Here is a 15969-nt window from a genome sequence, read left to right as displayed (position 1 = left end):
GTCTTCTGGTTCAACATCCAAGGGCTGTGCAGACAGCTGTGTTGTGGCAACAATGTGATGCTGCATGGGAAAGGATCCTAGTACTAACTGTCCTGCATTTGGGGAATGGGTAACTTGTTTCAGAGTGTTATTCCTCCAGGGACACATTTTCAATATGGGATCTTCTCATCAGCCTGCACTTTTGAGGTAGCAAACTCAGTTATTTACACCTACAGAAGGGCTTCTGGCCTACAGATTCACGCAAATGCATGATTTGAGATGTAAGGCTAGCAAAATTTCTGGTGCAAACTGAGACAGATCTGTGGCTACTTTGAAAATAGTGTCTTGCAAGCTCAAACTAGGAGCAGTCAGCTCTTCTATAAGAACCCACAAAGGGGATGGAAAAAGAATGTTATGATTATTTAAAATAATTTAAATGTTTGGATGGTTTAAATGTTGTGAGGTTAGGATGCTGTGTTTCACAACTCACTTTTAACTTTGTCTTTTTAAGATAATGTAAAATTGATAGGAAACAGCTTTTTCCACAAAGTCATGCAATGTGACATGCTGTTGGGTAACCAAGGCGAGAACACCAAAGGTGCTAAGCATTGTGATGCTCAGTACTACAGTGTTTAGCAGCTAACAGCAGAGCAACTGTAAGAGTTAGAAAGCCTGCTGGGTGATCCACAGTCTGGCTATCTCTTTGTGTATGGTCAAGGAAGGTGCAAATCCAGAACACCGAAGTGCCTGTAGGGTAATCTATCTCAGTGAAACATAGTGAAACTTAGGTACATAAAGAGTGCCCAGGTAGGTTTGTGGGTTTTTCCTCAGCCAAGTACTTCTGAAGCCTGAATAAATTTCTTAACGATAATATGACTTGAGATAAATACACTTTAGTTAACACTTTTGTAGATGTGGCTAGGTGTAGGTTATAACTTACATCACAGAGACTGTTCCATGGCTGGACAGAATGGTATTTTAGCAGTATTGAATTCTGTTACTGAGAATTTTACAGCTTGGCATAGTTAAATAAATATGCCTATATTGCTATTGATAATTAGCAGGTTACAGGGATATAATGAGAAAACCAAGATACATTTTATTAAACGGTGCCCCAGTTGAAACTCTCCATGGAACGGATATCTGTACTTTGGGCAGGGCATTTTTTTCCATGCAGAGTGGGTATGCTATTGTCCATATTTGTCTAGTTCCAGCCTAAGTAGTTCCAGATTTCAATAAAACACAATGTTTGGGAGTGTTTTCCTCTACATATGTCTCTAATGACTGGGCATACTCAACCAAACAGGGAATTGAAGTCTGCTTACTAATGTTGTGAGTCTAATGGTCATGACCCAAGCCAAAAGAAAATGGTGAAACTGGCTTCTGGAATGTATGCCTCTGCAGGATTCCAGTTTAGCTTCAAATCACTGAAGGACATACATTGCTGATTCCCAAGATGTCCTGCTTCTTCTGAATTGAACAGGAATATGGTCCTTGAAGAGGCACAGAAATACAGAGGGGCTGTCTGGTGTTGTTTGCTGAACAACTTGAAATTCCATTGTCTTTAAACGAAATTCAGCATTTTCTGTGAGGAGTTCAGGAAGTCGAAGGGTATATGAGAAAGTGATGAACATCTTTAGAAGAAGATTTTTACTGGGATTAAAACATTCATCCTTCCAAAAAAAAAAACAATGACAGTGTTAAATTTTGAATAACTGCCAAATGAAAATTCTGTTTTCCAAAATTGATGTTAGACTACCATAACATTTATGGATAGTTTGGGAAATTTCTCCTACAAACTTCCAGAAGCCAATGGCTGAATTGATACAGCTTTGAGTGTAGAATTTTGACAAGAAACAAGAAGTGACGACTTCGGTGCTATTAAAATTCTCATAAAGCCCTTGGTTCCACATTATTAGTTCAGCAGTCTTTGGGGTTGCTACGCTAATGACACATTCTGTACAATTCTGTGGAAGGTTCTGGGACCTTCACTTAAAATCACACTGATACCTTTCGTTCTAAGGTGCTTTTCAGAATTTCAGAATGATTTTTCAGAATCAGGACTCAAGTTTCTAGTCTGGATCTTTACAGACTGTGCCAGTTTGCCTTGTATTCTTGATGTTCCGAAAGGTCTCCAGATACAGGGCACTGGATTGGGCCAAAGTCTGATTTAGTAACCTGGATGTAAGTTTATAGGCTTGGATTCCTAAAACTAGGCACTGGATGCCACATACAATAATTGAGGGCTGGGATGCTGAATCCAAGAACTTCATAGTATCAAAGATTTGGGCTGAAAGCAGTATCGTTTGAGACTTCAGTCTTCTAAAGAATGGCAGAGCTTGTAAGAATACTTTAGTGGGTTTTTAAAATATTCACTGTGCACATTTTTTTTTAAACAAATTAGAAATGATGTTGTACATCACACGATTAACATGTTTAGGTTCAATTTCTAAATGTTCTCTTGTACAGCAATGGATTCAATGAATCAGATACTAGCTTTCAAACTTCACAGGTATTCTACACTAAAAACCTTTCAAGATGCATTTTTAGTTAGTTGGTTTATAAATTTAGAAACACCCAGAAAAATAGATCTGAATGTATAAACCATATGGTTAGAAATGAATATAACTAAGTTTTGCTCTATAAAATCAATGGTATGGAGTGGTTGGAAAGTGTTGTTATTATATGGATATGGAATTAAATGTTGTGAGGGGAACAAAACAGCCATAAGTGTAAAGCACATAGCTCTGGGGTTTAGGGGCTGATAATTATGTATTAAAAGATCTGCTAGGTATCATTGGTCAGTTTGATTATTGGGACAATTTAGTTTCACAAGTTTTTAATACTCACTAACGATTTTTATGGTACGTCAGAGATCTGAATATACTCCCTCTTTTTCAACCAGTCTTATCCCTATAATTTCTCTGCATAGAATCAGTAAGGAGAATTAGATGGGAGCTACTTTCAGTGAGACATCCTCAGCTGTACGGATCCTCAGTTTTACCACAAATTTCTGACTCCTTTGTTGGACTTTTCAAAAGAGGCTATGTTACATGGCAGGATTTGATTCAGTCTTAGCTGTAGGTCAGAGGTTCAAATCCAGCTTATAATAGTAGTGACAGAAATCTTAACACATGACAATTACTCAGTGTTGTGTGTGAGATGGGCTTGTTGAGCCTCAGTCTAGTTTGTGTTTAGTTTCACATAATGAAAACAATCTAGCACTACACCAACCACTGACGGTAACTTTCGTTCTTGTTTAGAGTTGTTAGCAGTAGCTCTTAAAGTGAAGTAAGGGAAGGCAGTAACATGAATCCCATTTATAGATAAAATCTGAATTATACAGAGGTGAAAGGTCTTCCCCCAAATCAGGCAGCCTGTCGGGAACAGTTCTGAAGTGGAATGCAAGTCATGGGCATCTCACTCCAGTGCACTGCTGACTAGGGATCGCAGCTCTTAAAAGGAATCTCCAAATGGAACTTCATTCTTTCGTAGTCTCCAGAGTGAACTGAGGCCTGAACTCTCTTAAAAGACCCTCAAGACCCAGGAATGCCATGCTGGGGAAACCTGTACTGTGCAGCACCATATGTACTTTGTGGATAGTCAGTCTGGCATTCTAAATTCATATCAGCAAAAACAGTCTTAATGGTTGCTATCCAAATATTTGTTAATCTTCTCTAGAATTTTTTCCAACTTCTTTATTTTTTTCCATGCTTAGTGGTATTTCAGAAACTTATTGGTCTTCATTTTTCCCCCAGCACCTTAATTGTGGCTGTGAAGAGATTGGACAGATTTTTCCTATCCTCAGCCTGCTTTCTGGATTTTGAGTATTAACTTACCACTACAAACTTTTTCAGTCTCTACTTAAAGACCTGTTTAATATTTAACTCAAATAAACAGAACTTAGATTTTTACACAAAACTAGCTACTGAAGGCTGAAAAATCTTTTGGATTAGTTTGTTTCAAATCACTTAAAGTAAAAAATCATGAAAGAATAGACCATTTGTAATAAATAAGTGCTACAAAAAGTAGTAATAGATTTTTAAGGACATTTTTCAATATATGTGCTGTTTGTGCTAGTGAAGCTAGTGCTTCCGAGTATTAACTTAAGAAGGTGCTCTCAAGAAAAGCAAAGCAAAAAGTTAGGCCTGACATAGTTAATTTAATTTTCTGCTGGCTTGCCCCCAGTCTCATTCTCCTAACTCACTCTGCAGCTACTGTGATAAGTTTCAACTTGTTGCTGTTTTTTTCCATAGTAAAACTTCTGTCCCAGTGCCAGTACATTATGTTCCTGGTTAGAGCCGTGACGTCAAATGGTATCTGGCTCTAGGCCAAAGAATGTTGCTTGGAAGAAGTGAATGAATGAATGGATTTTTCGATTCACATTGTAGTTGCCCCCTTTGGAGCCAGGAATCTTCATGTAACGTTCAGTCAGTTAGGTAATATAAATTTATCAGTCTTCCTTAATAAAACTAGAAGGGACTTCAGAGAAGGTTCACAGTATGTAAAGCAATTCAGAGAAAAATACTGTTATAAACTTCAAGTTCAGAACTTGTGATAATCACTAGAATCATGATGGAAGAAAGATGTAATTCAATATGTAGTGGCTGCTACACTTTAAATATAATAAATGAATAAGCTTGTACCTGAAATAGTTGCTATCTAGTGTTCAGGAAGTGAAAGGGAGGATAAATTCCAAATTATTAAAATGTCTATGAGCTCGTTTGGTATACATTTCTGTCAAAAATAATGTATCCTTAACTTTTCATGACAATATGCTTCTTTTATCTGTGCATTCATAAAGCTGAGAGGGCAAAATTATGATTCAAATCTGAATTTACCCTTGTAAATTCAGTAATCCCAAAGTGCAGATACAATTTTGGCCCTGTGCTTTTACTTTGATTTTTATGAAAATACTGTCTTAAAATGTCTTTCTCTAGCTCAAAGCTAATGTTCAATTTACTGCAAGTTAATTTTCATGATTTCCTGTTGTTTGGATCTTTCCAGGAGGAGTAAGAATGAGGAAACTTGAAAGCATTTCTTGTCTTATTTATAATTCATTCAGTAGCCGATGATCTATATTGTATCATTTTCTACTTTAGTCCCAACAAATGAAGTATGGCTAAACCCAGTTTGCAGTACTTCCCTTATTGCTTAATGGTAGAATGTGCAAACCCTGGTTTAATTTAGTTGTTAAGCACTGTGAACTAGGATAGAGAAACAGTTGAAGGATTTGCTGACTTCTTGGTAACCCTCTCTTAGTTTCAAGGTGTTCAAGGCATTGGAAGGTCTCCCCAAGCCTTTTCTTCTCCAGGGTAAGCAGGTCCAGTTCCTGCTTTGTTGGTCATGTGCTCTGGCCCTCTGACCATGTTGGTGGCCCTCACAGTGTGTTGTCCATTTAGGATAATTTATGCAGCAATGTAGAAACATGCACTGTAAATTTTCTCTTTACTTAGTTGAGAAAGAAGAAAGCTAACAAATATCATGGTTAAAATTATGAAAAGAGAAAATCCTGTGTAACAGAAATCAAACTTACTTCAAACTATTTAGACACTTAAAAAAAAAATTCTGTTCACTCTGCATATGGCATAAAGCAGCACTAATGAAGTGGAGTAGCATTTGTTATGATGAGTAGTAACATAAAGAACTAGTAACAAAATAGATATTATTTTGAAATTTATAATAGGATAATGGAATCAGATATGAAGAAAACAGCAGTTGGACAGTGGGAGCTTTGTTAAGGAAGACCAGCAGAGGTATTCAATCAGAGTTGTAGAATACATGAAACGGAGATCGTAAGGCATGTTGCACCTGTATTGGAATGGAACAGGTGACTTGAGCCAGCTTCTTTCAGGGTCTAGCATCTATTGTATGAAGTCTGGTTGTGGCAGTCGGTTTCTGCCACAACCGACCAGATTTCTGGATGACCAGATTTACATGACAGGAATAACCCACCTGTCACAATACTACCCATCAATAGCCCAATATATGGAAAGAGTAAGATGGAAGTTTAGAGCAACTGCCAAAGTTAACTAATGCATAGAATTGGCAGGAAAACAATGCAAGATCTTGAATTTATGGTAAAAGTAATAAAACTACATATGTATGGAAGTGTATGGAAGATACGCTGATGAATTATATGAAGGATCAGTGGACTGAGAGCTACCAAAGAGGAAACAATGGTGTAGTATACCAGCTGGGCTCCACTACAGGCCTTTCAATGCATAAAGCCAATAACTCCTGAATTAAGGACTATGTAATAGTACTTTAGGCTCTTATATAAGGCACAGTGAAAAATAGTACTGAGCATCCCAATCATTAAGTTTGCAAATGCATACACTCACAGAATACCATGATAATAAGTCTTTTACTCTTTCATAATAAAAATATACTGTAATCCAGATTATTAAAAATCTGTTTACATTTTTAAATGAATTTTGCTAATTGTTGCTGCCACTGGATGAAGATAAAAGGACACTTTTAAGTGTTCCACTTGGTAGGAAACAGTTATAATTATTTTGGCGTCTAAAAGATCCACAGTACATTGTCTAAATAACACCACCCTGTTATAGCAAAATATGTGGATTCTTGCATGGATTTACTTGTTTTTGTGAAAGGACTCAAGTATCTTAGTGAAAGCATGACTCCCTGAGTTACAGTGTAAAATGCCAAATGTGGTTTTTATGCCAGATGAATCCAAAGATGTATGAAAAACATTGTTCTGCATAAGTGACTAAGTTCAGTAATTTAGGCCTAATCTTGCAAATATTTATGTATATGCTTACTTTTATTACTCTGACAAGTCTTTTGAAATCATCGGGACTATTCACAGTATTAGCGTTAAGTACTTATATGAGTGTTTGCGGCATTGAGGTGAAAAAGCCTATGTTTAAATACAACTCTACAAAGCCATGGTTATGCTATAGGTTTCTCTATAGTGTCCATCTAATTAGTCTGTGTTGGACAATGGAGGAAGAAGGTATTTTGTACTCATCCTCTTTTTTCTAATTTGTAAAATAAAAAACAAATAGTAAAAAGAATAATGACACCTAGTCCCTCAAGCACATGGTGATACCATTTAATTTTGCATCTTTTTTTGAAAATTATTAAACAGAACTTAAACTGGAGTGAATTTTTTCTTTCTTGACCCAGTATGATTATTTGATCATCAGTCTTGCATATAACTTTACCATCACCAATTACTGCCAGCTTTATGGGGTCTAAATGTGTGTACTGTAAATGTTGTACTGTATTAATCTGAGGGTGAATGATCCCACAGATCTTTCAGAGATGATGGTCTCGTCATGTGCAGCATGATATAATCTATGAGAGAGAATTCTCTGCAATTCAATTTGAAGAGAAGTGTTCTTTTAACCTTAATAAGTTCTTTTAACCTAATAAGCAAAGTTTTGTGCAGAATTAGGTATGGGGGAGAGACTGGAGTAACAAATAGTCAGGACAGTGCATGCCTCAGCATATGAAATAGGTACAACATGAACAGTAGCAGTGCAAATTCTGTCACAGTGATTTCCATCCTTTTCTGAAGAAACCAGCAGGAAACAAAGCAAAATTGTGCACCACATCCCCTGTGATGATATTGTCAGTGAAAAAATGCCAGTCTATGTCATCTATGACAAATACAGCTACAATGTCTATGGATTCATCATGCCCATAACAGGACTTGGCGTGTCAGCAGATCAGCAGTCACATGTCTCAGGTCAAATTCAGTAGAACCAGAAGAACTTGCTGAGCTGGTGAAGTTGGGATCCACAGGAGGGCTTGCAGTCAGTTCTGTTTGTTAGGATGTTTTTCATTTTCCATGAGTTTTGACATTTAAGTTTGAGGTTTTTTACAGCTGACTGTGAGTGGATGGGGATGCAGTGAATCTGTATTGTGATGTGGGGAAAAGCTAGCACAGATGAATTATGGAACAGTGGAGAATATTCCAGTGATTGTAGTTTGCTGAGGTACCTGGCTTAAAAGCATCAAGAGAAAACTGAATCATTGCCTTCAATAAGAGTGTGTTACCAGGGAAGGAATACTAACAATTTGCAATGATGCTTCTAGGATGGTTGTAACTACACTGGCACTTTGCACTAATGCAATGCAATAGAATGTACTATAATGTAACCATCCTTCTTGAGGAAAAACAAGCATGTGCTTCTGCATTACGGGTTTCTTCTAAGACATCTTGTGAACCTCTGTGCACCTCTCACCTTCACAATACATACTTTCAGAGGTCTGTAGTGTAGACCTAGCCTCAGGCTTTAATGCTCCAGTGCTCCTGTCCTTAGAAATTGCAACAACTTATTTTTTCCCACAGAAATAAATGACACAGTAGTGGGTGTGGACCTTTGTAATGGGTGGATCTCAAAACTTCACATTTTGTTTGGGTTAGTTCCCCCAAATTTCCATGCTCTTAGCCCAACCAATTCAAACTGTTTTGATCAGCAGAATTAAGCACAGTATAATACGGCTGGCTCATATGGTGGCACTTTTGAATCCAGACAGTGTCACAACACATAAGTACAAAGAGGTAAATAATGACAAGAAATTAACTGGACTTCCTTGAACCTCCCCAGAAATGTTCTGTTTTATTCACAGCAAAGGTTCAGGGCTGCTCGTGTTTTAATTGAACCGCTTCACTCATTCCTAAATGAAAACAGTTGCAAACAGTGTCCAATGTACATAGCCCCAGGCACTGTAAAACAATCAAATGAAAAGACTTTTCTTTGTCTTATTTATTTACTTGAAGCTAAAGAAAAATGCCAAAGTTCTGCCCATGAACAAATCACCACTCTTCACATACTTTACCCCAGGCATAAGTTCCATTTTTTTTCCTAACTCATGAGTTGTTTTTGTTTGTATTTGTGCTTGTGTTTTTTGTGTTTGTATTTATGTTTGTTTTTTGTGTGTATTTGTGTATTTTGTGTGTATTTGTATATTTTTGTATATCTTATTTGTTTGCTTTTCCTGCTTCTTAAAATTGTCTCTTCTCTTTAGAAGTGGGGGAGAAGGAAAGAAATTGAGGTGAAACCACAGCATGTTTTCATTTTCATGTAACAGACAGATCTTTTTTTCACAAGCTTTTTCACAAGCTTCAGCAGGCACTAAACACCAAATATGGCTTGAGACAATAAATTATAATGCCCTTTTGAGAATGAAGAGCTGGGAAAAGAACAAATGCAAGTGTTTACAACACGTGTTAAGAGAGAAAAAGAGAGAGAGCTGATTGAGATTTCTTGATTAACTCTGCAGTGTCTCATAATTTAGAATTGTAAAGGATAATAATGATAATATTTACCCTTATTCACTTTCAGTTTGCCAAAGTCTTTACAAGTGTGAATAAGTATCAATATTTCTGTTTTTCAAATTTATGTCCTTGAAAAGTAGCAAAAGCCCCATGGAAGTTAAGGCTGGCATTTTCAGAGGAGAGAATGTCTTACGTTAGCCTTGTAGATGGCTGCTTAGTGAGAGTTCCCTGTTGGAGCTTATAACCACGCTGAATCTTAAGTAAAGCAACAGGTCAGCTAACCAGCACTGGAGAAAATAGCTGGAGGGAGAGATACTTCACTTACCACTGATTTCAGAGAGGGATGAATTGCCTATAAGAACATCATCCAGGAAGATTTCCCTTAATGTGTCAAAGCAGCATAAAAAGAAGTGATTCATTTATATTATTCCAAGGCAAGAAGTGTGTTACTGTGCTCTATGGGCAGATTCTACAGCAATGAAATTGGATAAGGGGGCCTTAGCATAAAGAAGACAGAACTCTTGTTTTGTCCACTTTGGTATGTTTCTGTATATGTACCTTTTGGCAGAATCATTATCATTAGACGCCTTCAAGTGAGGATTAGATACCATTTTGTAAGGTCTCCCTGGGACACTGAAATCCTAAAACACTACAGGCAAATGGGCTAGATCCCAGTGACTCCTTGTTCTGCTAAAATCCAGTTAGAGTCTAAGGAGCGCATCATCAGATGCAATTTAGTTTCTCCACCCTTGATTCTGTCACTGTGTCCTTGTTTCACCTTCTCTCACCCAAATATATGAGAATTCTTTCCTTGATTATTCAGCATAACATTCATGTCTTCTTATCAACAGATGAACCTCACGTACTTTTGTTCTCAAATAAATTGTGCAAAAAATAACTAGACAGGTCCTATGAAAAGCTGAAGCATTTAATTATCTGTGCTCTGCTTTAACAATCTTTACTGAAAAATGTAAATTTGATGGATAGGCTACATGAGACTAGGAACAATTCCTACCTTTGCTGGTGACGCCTATGTGTCTTATTCCTGATGCTGCTAACATTGAGCAGAAGTCAAAGGTAACCTCTGCACCTACTATATTGAGACTCATTCTCAAAAAATGAAACATTGCAGAAGAAATGTTTCATCAAGGACTGCCTTGGTTCTTTTAAATAAAAAAGGAAAAACCAGTCATCTGACTGTGTGACTCTGTATATAGGGAAGTTACAAGGAATGTTTATAAATTCAGCTGAGTTCATAGGTCAGCCACTGCAAGTTTTGTGTTGTAAATGGATAAGTCTTTATATCTAACTTTTTGGATGTAATAAAATATATAATAGTTTAAGAAAATGTGCCAGTAAAATGCTCTTCTTGGGTAAGGGCTGAGTAATGATTGAGTATATTTGAAGGGAAACTGAGGATCAGTTGCACAGGGACAATGCCAAAGGTTAGCTTATTACAAAAACATGTCCAAAACCACTGTGTCTGGAAAAGTCAGGTTAGGTTGAAGGATAAGGGCCTGAAAACCTATAATCACAGAAGTAGAAATCTCTTGTTTTCAGGACATCATGCATATACTCCCCATGGAAAAAGCATTTGCATTTGTTTAATGTTTGTGATTTCCCATTCTTTTGCACATTTTTAGTAAAATTATATAAAAAATATTGCTGTAAATTCAGTTCTTTAGTTAGGAATTTGGGTTTTTTTGTGAAGGAATCATAGAATCATAAAATCGTTGTGGTTGGAAGGGGCCTCTGAAAGTCATCTAGTCCAACCCCTCTGCTAAAAGGAGAGTCAACTAGAGCAGGTTACTCAGGATCATGTCCAGTTGGGTTTTGAATATCTCCAATGACAGAGACTCCACAAGCTCTTCTCTAGGCAAGCTGTTCCAGTGCTTGACCATGCTCACAGTAAAAAAGCTTCTTCTTACATTTAAGTTAAATTTCCTTTATTTCGGTTTTTGCCCATTGCCTTTCATCCTGTCACTGGGTGCCTCTGAGAAGAGTGTGACTCCATCTTCTTTACTATCAGGTATTTATACACATTGATAAGATCCACCCTGAGCCTTCTGTTCTCAGGCCAAACAGTCTCCGCTCTGTCAGCCTCTGCTTTATGTCAGGTGCTCCAAGCCCTTACTCATTTTAGCTGCCTTTTGATGGACTCAATCCATTATGTCCATGTCTTTCTTGTACTGGGGAGCCTAGACCTGGACACAGCACTCCAGATGTGGTCTCACCAATGTTGAGTAGAGGAGAAAAAATCACCTCCCTTGACCTGCTGGCCAGGATGCTGTTGGCCTTTTTTGCTGCAATGGTGCATTACTTTCTCATATTCAATGTGTTGTCCTCCAGGACCCCAGCTGTTTTCTGCAAAGCTGCTTTCCAGCCAATTGTCCCCCCAGCCTGTACTGGTGCATGGGTACTGCTGGGTTATTTCTCCCCAAATACAAGACTTTGTATTTCCCTTTGAACTTGTTGAGGTTCCTGTCTGCCTATTTCTCCAGCCTGTCATGGTCCATCTGAGTGGCAGCACAAGAATCTGATGTGTCAGCCACTCGTCCCAATTTTGTACCATCTGATTAGGAAAGCATAATCCAAAGCCAAGGCACCATACATAGCTGCATTACAGTTAAGATGTACTGTTGGTCATGTCCATGTTTTACATCTCCAAATGTGTGTCAGTTAGGTTGGAGGCATCTGGCATGGTAGGGTTAATGATGTCTGGAAATCCCAGATGAATTTATTATGTCCCTGAAACCTACCCAGATGAAATTTCTGAAGAGATGAAGAGGACATACACAGGATGGATGGTCTAGATGGATAACACTCCTAATCCTGTTGAATAATCAGCTGACTGTGAGTTCCCACTGGAGTGCCTCGAAAGGCTATTACCCTTCCATATATAGACAGGGAAATAGTGGTCAGGGATAAGCTTGTTATAATACCTCTTAACTATATTTAGTCTTAATGTTACATTGCAGGAGTACTTTGTCTGGTTCAAATGCCTACACTTTACTTAAAGTAAAAACTCGGATCAGGAGAGTCTTTAAGTACAAGAAAGTATAAGCATGCTTTTTAAAAATAAGCATTTATGGAAGTTTGACATGATTTCCTCAGATCTGGAATTTACCACACACAAAAAATACTAAACCAAAAATTTATGAATTGTCATTGAATATTGTCTACCCTTTCTGGTAAAAATAACACTTAAAATGAATAACAGCTAATAAAATTTAAAAAATAATGAATCTTACTCTTTCTACAAACCTTTGTTGGAAAGCATAGTATGCAATTACCTTCAGCACAAATAGGATTCAGATCTATAACATGCCGTTTAGATCCTGATTCAGCAAAATATTTAAACATATGATTTCAGCTGGAAATTAATCTACTCAAAATTAAGCACACTTTTAGCACACTAGAACCTTAATTTTCTCATCTGTAAAATAAGCCCCTAATATAATAACCCTCAGAACATCAGCAGATGTATGAGACTGTTGCTGTCTTGAAACACATATGCTTCTGTACTGGAGCAGACACTAGATTTCAGATTATGCTGTGTTTTTCTCTTGCTAACTTTTAATTATGATTTTTAATATAGGGTAAAACCCAAAGTATCTGGTATAGGAAATATATTGCCTATATAGAGCCATTTGTATAATGATTTGAGAGTTGCAGATGTGTTTGACTAAAAAAGCTGTTTCTATAAATAGGTACACACTTTGAGAGCTTCGGTGGAGGAAGCCCTGGGATTGTGTCAGCTAAGAAAGGATCTTGCGCAAGTCTTCCCATGGCCCCGGGAAAAAAGAGTGCACTGTAGTGTCAGAGAGTGATTTTTTCTCTTCTCTCCTTGCCCTGTCTCTGATGATGTATTATTTTATGTCACATCTTGGTATTTTAACTGTGGAACTAACCTTTTTACAAGTAGAGCAAAAGGTGATGTGTATTACATTTCTTTTTGAAAACACTGTTAAGGATCTTTTGGGTTTGCCCTTGTCCATGTAGTGTAAAATAATGTTTGGATGATCATGTTTTGCTTGGCTTCTTTCCAGATTGTTTCTACTCACTTTACACTTCTCTCTGTGTAATATCTGACTGGTAATCCCCCACATAGGTGTGTAATAATATATTACATAGTCTTTTTTACTACCCTCTTCTAGGAAACAAAGGCATTGGCAGTAGTAATGTTTTTGCATTTATTAATAAAGAAACAAAAGTAGTCTTGATGTGGATGATTGTCTCACCTTGTTGATTGAGTTTTGCATAGGTATTACCTTCAGGAGGACCAGACTTGGAAGCCCAGGCAAACCATTTCTCCTTGAATACATAGTGACATGCCTACTTAATCAATTACAATTTCTGCTGTATTTGATGGCTTATGAAGGTCTGCCATCTTCAGTAATTTGGCATGGTACGTAGTGTGTTGTATTGAGGACAGCAGGAAGATAGGCCACGCACATTCTGAAGAGCCCTCTTGCCAACATATGCAGAAAGGAGTACACAAATTTTTATGGCAGTCTGGCCCTTTGATCACAGCTTAGGTTTATGTTACAATATGTGATTCACTTTAGTTATATGGCATATCAGGATTCAAATAATAACAGTATCATCATGATGATCTAATTTAAAAATCTCCAAAGACAGGACTTTCAGAATTCAGTTTAAAATTCAGATTTTTATCTTGCGTTTTATAATTTTTTTATTCTGATGGTGGATGTTGTATTTCTGTCATCAGGGTGGGATGTGAAAAATTTGGGGATCTCTTCCTGACTGCCACTGAGTTCAAGAGTGATTTGGGGGTAAACTATTTCTGCCTTATGTTTCTCATAACAGCTTTTGGCATATGTTTTCACCATTTATATTAGTTATTTCTGCAGAGTCTGTGTCAGATATGCTGGAAAATCAAGGAGAAAAATGACATCTTCTGGATCTCGTGTCTGTTTGACTCTGCCACCAAATGGCATACTTTATTATTACCCACTGCATTCTCTCCATTTATTAGGAGCAGTTCCATTATTATTGCTTTAATGCAGGCTTTTCTCCAGTGATAGAAGTGTCACATTAATACAGTAACACTGCCCATGGACAGGAATTGTAATGGAAAACTGGCACATGGGAAAAAGGCATTTTTTTGGCTAGTTTTTGATATGGGTATTTCTGAATACCACATTCAAACTCTATTTTGGTATCACTTTGGGAAGTTTCAGATTTCTCTGAGGTCAAAGTTCCTTTGGTGTAGCACAGTAAAGGCCTAAAAAGAAAGAGAGGACATAAAAGAAGTGATTGCAATTAAAATTACTACCTTATAATATGAATTGTGTCATGAAAACACTTTAAGAAGTCTCTGAAGTGGTTAAAAATGTGAGACCATTATATACATACATGGGACCTTTATAAGCTTAAACTGTATACCTGAAATGTGTTGCAACCTCTCAACCTTCTGATGACAGACTCTGCTTCAAGATGAAATGCTAAACTCTGTTAAGCCATAAAATGAGCCAAAGAACACTCAAGCAAAGGATTCGTATGATCTTGATAAGATAATTAGAGGTTCTCTAGACTATATAGTTCAAGTGTAAGAAGTTGAGGAGTGGGGTGGGGTGTCAGGATTATCGCTAGACCAGTCATTCCACTCAGGTGCTTATTAATGGAACCTGGAATTTTTGAGGAAAAGTACAAACTCATTTGTCCTTATCAGCAAATGTGTCCAAAGTAAGAACTGTCAACTGTCAGACCTGGGAAGTGCTGTACATACTGTACCCTGACAGTTCAGTCACGATGCTATGAGGTTGTTTACTTTGCTTTTGTATCTTAAGAGTTATACAGGTGTCTGCCTTGTGGGAAGATAAAAAGGGTGGGGGTTAGGAGGGAGGGAATGTTTAACAAGTAGGATGATAATGAGCATAGCACTATGTTGGGAAGATTTGATCGAGCTGTAAGCACAGGATGATTTTAAAAAAGCATGGTAGAGATCTTCATTGCAGTAAACAGCAGTTGATACTTTGAGGTGTAGGTGTAAGTTTATCCACTGACCAGTGTTCAGATACTGACGTTTATAACAATGGTAGTCTGTGTAACAGTTACAGAACTTGCAAACCAGCTATCCTTGAAATAGTTAAAAATGCAAATCCATCTCAGAACAGATGGGAGCTGGTGGTATTTTAGACCACGTGCTTTTAGACCACGTTCAGGTTTTACTGAAGGCAGGCTGCATGCCCATTTCCCACCCAATTTTATTTTGATATATAGACACATGAGTATTTGTTTTTGTCTTGACTTCCAGATGTCAGTCTTGTGTTTGTTTAAGAGACTAACAGAAATGCTGGTTGGAAAGGACCCTATCGAACATCTTGTTCAACCTCTTGCTTGATGCAGGTGCACTTCACTGAAAACTGCACTGTGTAGTTCAAAACTTCAGTCGGTCACTGTACTGCTGAAAATGCTGAGCTCTTTGACAGTGATTAGGAAGAGCAAAGGTAGTTATAGACATTCATGATAAAGTGAGCTATCCTAACTTTAACTAATCAGAATACTCCTGCCTGAGCTGTGAGATGCTTTAGATGCTTTGGAGTGGCAGGATTTCAATAAGAGTCTGAACTAAAACACTCTTGGCATTTTGAAATCTTACTGCAACTCTGGGGCTTGCCTCATGCCTACGAAAAGGGCAGGAACATGCCTGAGCTCTGGAGGAAGTTTAGTAGTATTTTTACATTTTGCTGTTGTGGTAAACAGCAGGCACA

The 15969-nt window shown here is 37.5% G+C and overlaps 1 long non-coding RNA gene across 7 annotated transcripts in view; it reads left to right on the top strand.

The window, feature by feature from the left end:
• Positions 1 to 13450, top strand: part of LOC106486461 (uncharacterized) — a 34309-nt gene extending 20859 nt beyond the window's left edge. For all 7 annotated transcript variants that reach the window (XR_010885983.1, XR_010885985.1, XR_010885984.1 and 4 more), the window contains exon 3: positions 12943 to 13450. This is a non-coding gene — a long non-coding RNA (uncharacterized lncRNA). The remainder of the gene's footprint in view (positions 1 to 12942) is intronic.
• Positions 13451 to 15969: the final 2519 nt, after the last annotated feature.

Source organism: Apteryx mantelli, chromosome 18 (assembly GCF_036417845.1).
Source record: "Apteryx mantelli isolate bAptMan1 chromosome 18, bAptMan1.hap1, whole genome shotgun sequence".
Lineage (NCBI taxonomy): Eukaryota > Metazoa > Chordata > Aves > Apterygiformes > Apterygidae > Apteryx > Apteryx mantelli.
This window is presented reverse-complemented; position numbering and strand designations above follow the sequence as displayed.